Source organism: Psammomys obesus, unplaced genomic scaffold (assembly GCF_907164565.1).
Source record: "Psammomys obesus unplaced genomic scaffold, mPsaObe1.curated_primary_1811, whole genome shotgun sequence".
Taxonomy (NCBI): domain Eukaryota; kingdom Metazoa; phylum Chordata; class Mammalia; order Rodentia; family Muridae; genus Psammomys; species Psammomys obesus.
In genome coordinates, this window is record NW_026592710.1 from 5,613,680 (window position 1) to 5,619,112 (window position 5,433).

Consider the following 5,433-nt stretch of genomic DNA (forward strand, 5'->3'; position numbering starts at 1 on the left):
TGTGTGTGTGTGTGTGTGTGTGTGTGTGTGTGTGTGTGTGTGTGTGTTTGTCTGCTTCTGCCTGCCTGTTTCCTTCGACCTCAACAACAGAGAGAACTGCAAGCCAGCTTTCACCCACGCTAGGCCATCAAAAAATCAAAAATGGTTTGTAATTTAGAGTGGAATTAACTCAGCAAGCAAATCCATGGAAGGAAATGTCTAGCCAAAGATGATTTTATTATTGTAGAGATCCATCCTCCCTCCCCTCCCCCATCAGGACTGAGACTAAAGAAACCAGTGTACACCAGACAAAAAGGTCTCTTTAAATGGAAAGCAATTATAAATGCTGTTTGAAATCTAAACCAAGGATGTACTCGTTTGAGTTTTGTAATCCACTAAGTTCACACTCACTAGTTAATCTTTTTGTTTTGTTTTGTTTTGTTTTAAAAATTGCTTTAGAGAAGGCTATTTCAAGATTCGTACAAAACTACTTTCTCAGATCCACCTTAAAATAGCAGCACACACTGAAACATTTAAAGCACCAGTTTCTCAAGGGCACATTCTGCTTAAATCAATCTCTGAAGTCTGTAATCAAAAAAATAAAATAAAAATGTAAGCAAACCTTGGAAAAGAGACAGAGGATAATGACAATTCAACAATGAATCATTTTGTTTTTCCTTTCAACAACTTCTCAAACAGTTTCAAAGGAAACCTGCAATACTCCCTCAACACAACACACTCACCCCATTCTACATAAAACTACCTTCTTCCCATAACCTTAAAAAAATAAAGAAGGCACCCTCTTTCAGACAGCCGAACTTAAATCATGACAGAATTCTACGCTGCTGCAAGTGGTATTTGGTTCCATAATTTTGGAATCACAGAGCTGAGCAGAGAATACAAAGGAGGAAATCTTCCTCCTAATGTGAAAATGACTTTAATGAGTCAGTTCCAAGACCCCCACATTCACAAACATCCAAGAAATGTACAGTTTCAGGCCCTTCCTCCCACAGTTGAGCTGCTTGGCTCGTGGCTTGCAATAGTTTAAACCTCAGACTAGTTCGAGAGCGTGCCTGAGAAGCCAAGAGAGAGCAGGGGTCAGGAGGCACGTAGGACAGTCACCTGGCCCGCACAGAGCCAAAGCCTGCGTCCGACGCACGCTTCCCCGAGGGCTCGCCTCCACTCGCGGCCCTTGCTTTCCGCCCCAGCTTCCACGGCCGAGCCCCTCGGCCCGCCCAGAGCAGCGCGATCCTGGAAGGAGGGGACGAGGACGGCAGCCCGCGGCGCAGCGCGGACAACTCGGACACTTACCTTCCCCTCGAGCGCTACACCATCAATGGGAGGGGTGGCGGCCCGGCTCCGGGGAAAGTGCAGGGACGGGGCGGGAGGCCGCGGGGGCCGGCGGCGGACCGAGGGCGGCGGGCGCGGGGCCGAGGGGGCCGGCCCGCGGGGTCGCGACGCCGGGGGCTGCGGGGCTTCCCTGCCGGGACTTGGACCTCCTCCTCCTCGGGTGGGCCAAGCCTTCAGCAGTGGGAGCCCAGGACCATGTCTGGTTTCGTGGGTTTTTTTTTCCCCCGGAGGGCGAGGGGCTCCCACGGGAGGATGGTGGGTTTTTTCTCCTTCCCCTCAGGTAGCAGAGGAAACCAGGCGGAGACGAGGTGGGGAGCGCGTGAGGGACGAGGCGCGGGGAAGGAGGCGGGGACGAGGCCCGGCGGGGCAAGAGGCTGCGGAGCGCGGGGGGCGGCTCGCGAGCGTCTGTGGGAGCAGCGGCACCTCCGCGATGGTGGCGGCGCCGCGGGCTGCTGCGCCGACCCGCCGCCCACTCCGCGCCCGGGCCCGGCCCACCTCGCAGTATCGCGCCTCGCCATTGGTGAGCCCGGGCGTGACGCGGGCGGGGGGCGGGCCAATGAGGAGCGGAAGGCGGGCCGGGGGCGGGAGCGTTGGCTCGGGCCCTCTTCCATTTTCTCTTTTTTCCTCTTTTTCTTTTCTTTTTTTTATTTCTTTTTTTTTTTTTTTCTTTTCCTTTTTAATAAAATGAGCAGAAGGGACGGCCAGGGGAGAGGCCAAGCTTTGGTGCGCGCTCCGGGCGGCGGCCCGCCCCAGGGCGCTGGGCTCCCCGCCCCGGGCGCGGCTTTGTGGCGGGTCAGCCCTGCCCGGCCGCAGGCAGAGCTCCCGGGGGTCAGCCCAGGACTCACCCTCCCGGGATGGTCTGCCTCAAGTGGGCAGGTCTCAGGGGTGGACTTGCGGAGTGCCCACTTGCTCTTATTATTACCAGAGTCATAATTTGCTTTATTCAGTCATTGAAGACACACGATTCCTATCCCCTGGGGTCCAAGGGTTGCTACAGAGTGGGTTCAAAGCATTTGTTTACAGGCTAAATTCTGATGGGCAGTTCACAATGTTTTTAAAACAATATGAGACCAAAACGGAATTGCAAAAAAGAAAAAAAAAAAAAAAAAGGCAGAATTGGTAAATTGTGCTGCTTATATGATGAGAATAAAGAAAAGTGTCATTGAGTAATAAAAAACCGGAGGGATGGCGCAGTGGTTAGGAGCACGGCTGCTCTTTTCAGAGGATCCCAGTTGGGTCTCCAGCGCCCACATCAAGCAGCTACAGCCGCCTGTAACTACAGCTCCGAGGGACCCAGTACTTTAGTAATAAGGAACAGACCATAATCACAGACGATTTTTTTAAAGAGAATAGTATCTGTGGTATGTGGGGAGCTCACACCTCTAAGCTCCGGAGAGCCAGAGGCAGGGTGATCTCAAAGATAAGGTCCCACCTGGCCTACAAGTGAGTTTCAAACCAGTCACAGCTACATAGGGAGATTCTGTCTCAAAAATGCCAACAAAAAAAGGAATGGAAAAAGTCATATATCACCTTTGAAAACTATTACTATGTTCCTACCATGCTCAAACACACAATCGCCATGCGTACCACACACTATCAGCCTGAGTCAGGGCAAGCCAAATGCTCCTATTCTACTTAATATAATTTATAGGATTGAGGCATTTGGAATTTTAATTATAATTACCAGTTTTTGAAATGCATATCATGTTTATTGAGTTCTTTCACAGACTCTGGCATGAATCCAGGATGAATCATCAACCTATTGTTAGTTTGTTAATATTCTATAAATGCTTATTGGTGTTCTTAAACCATACACTCTTCTCAGAGGAGTTAAGGTCTGTATATAATAGAATAATTAAGGGATAGAGCATAGCTTAAAATAATTCACCCATCTATTTCAAATAAAGGGATAATTTTCTCTTTGGAATATCTATTCAGATTATAATTTCCACATCCAGAAGTTCCTTTTAAGAATAATTTCAACTAACAGATGTCATTGAACTGTGTGACCCAAGAGATCCAAAAGGAAATGGGGCCTCTTTTAAATGTAACGTTTATTTCTTCATGGGGTACGTGCTTGCACCAGTGCCCCTGTGGCGACCACAGGACAGGAGTCTTCCTGGGCTCCAGGGTCCAGTCCAGGTGGTCAGGTTTGGCAGCGAGTGCCTTTATCTGCTGCGCCCTCTCAAAGGCCCATAAATAAGTCTTAACCACTACCTTTCTGCAGCACTTTCAGCAAGAAAAAAACTCTTCGCTTTTAAATGAAATGGGAACTCGGGGCTAGAGAGTTGGCTGGCTTGGTGTTTAGAACCATTTGCTGCTCTTCCAGAGAGCATTCATGTAAAACAGCTCACCAGGGCGGGTGACTCCAGCTCCCAACTCTGACACGCTCTTCTGGCCTCTGCACACACATGTGCATACACACACGTTAGGAGACCAACATACACATAAATGAAATATAAAAATTAATAAGGAATAAAAAGAGAAGTGGAGAAGGTAGTTAATGATTTTTTATATCGCTGACTGAATTTCCCATCAAATTCAGAAAACTGAGTTCAACTTGGCAGGTAGGGATGGAGCTAACTAGCATCAGATAGACATAGTGAAGGATAAGCCAGGCACAGTGGCTCATGCTGTAATAAGGGAGGCAAGCAGGCACATCTCTGTGAATTCAAGGCCAGCCTGATCTACAAAGTGAGTCCAGGACAGACAGGACTACACAGAGAAATTCTGTCTCAGAAAAGAAAGAAAGAAAGAAAGAAAGAAAGAAAGAAAGAAAGAAAGAAAGAAAGAAAGGAGGGAGGGAGGGAGGGAGGGAGGGAGGGAGGGAGGAAGGAAGGAAGAAGGAAAGAAGGATAAAGGATAAAAAAAGTGATAAAGTGAATTAGATGGCTGGTGTTTCCATCAAAATCTGTGTATATAGCTGTGCTCCTTCTGGTTTTGTTGTTTGTTGTTGGTTTGTTTGAGTCAGATCTCTTGTGGTCCTGGTCCGGGCTGATGTCATGGAGGAAGGCCTTGAACTTCCTTTTCTAAATATGAATTTACTGGCCAGGTGTGGTGGTGTACGCTCTTACTCACAGCACTAGAGAGACAGAGGCGGGTGGGTCTCTGTAAATCAAGGCCAGCCTGGTCTGCCCAGTGAGTTCCAGCACAAATAGAGCTACATCCAGTGAAACCCTGTCTCGATAAAAATCCAATTAATAAGTATTTCCTTCTTGTGTATGTGTGTACGTGTTTGTGTGTTAGGGTATAGGCATGCCAATGTGGAAGACAGAGGACAAACCCAGCTCCTATACAGGTTCTGGGAATGTGGTGGTTAGAATGAGAATGGGCCCCATGGGCACATTTATTTGAACACTTGATTCTCTGAATTATTTGGGGAGGATTAGGAAGTGTGGCATCTTGGAGGAGGTGTGTCAATGGGGGTAGGCTTTGAGGTTTCAAATCTCTCCATTCCCAGTGTGCTCCCTCTCTGCTTCCTACTTGTGGATCAAGATGTGACCTCTCAGCCATCCCTGTCCTCATGCCTTTGATCCACCATTATGGACTCTAAACCTCTGACACCACAGACCTAATGAACTCTTACTTCTATAAGATGTGTTGTCACAGCAATGAAAAAAAAAAAAAAAAGTACCTAAGATAGCGATCTGAACTCAGACTTGCATAGCAAGTAAATTTTACTCCATGAGCCATCTCCATGGACAGACCTTGATTTTTTTTTTTTTGTTTGTTTTTTGAGACAGGGTTTCACTGTGTAGCCTTGGCTGTCCTGGACTGGCTTTGTAGACCAGGTTGGCCTCACAGAGATCTGCCTGCCTCTGTCTGCCTGAGTGCTTGGACCACCATGCCTGGCTGACCTTGCTGTCTCCATCTCCTAAGAGCTGGGAATTGGGGCCTTTTTATATATGCAAATGTGCATGTAGTAGTCTCTAAATTCCACATAAAGCATAACATAGTTCAGGTTCGTAAAATAAGCAAAATAAGCCTATTTAGCAAGCCCATGCAAGAAGTATAGTCAAGCTACAGAGCCAGATGGAGCAGACTTCCTTCCTAGGACGGCAGACTCTGATAATGAAACAATCTTCCTAATAGGAACAGCTATTA

The 5,433-nt window shown here is 47.7% G+C and overlaps 1 protein-coding gene across 4 annotated transcripts in view; it reads right to left on the reverse strand.

Annotated features, from left to right (window-relative positions):
- Positions 1-1,369, reverse strand: part of Rere (arginine-glutamic acid dipeptide repeats) — a 347,420-nt gene extending 346,051 nt beyond the window's left edge. For all 4 annotated transcript variants that reach the window (XM_055615371.1, XM_055615372.1, XM_055615370.1 and 1 more), the window contains exon 1: positions 1,291-1,369. The gene's annotated coding sequence lies outside the window, so the exon portion shown is untranslated. The remainder of the gene's footprint in view (positions 1-1,290) is intronic.
- Between the last annotated feature and the right edge of the window lie 4,064 nt (positions 1,370-5,433).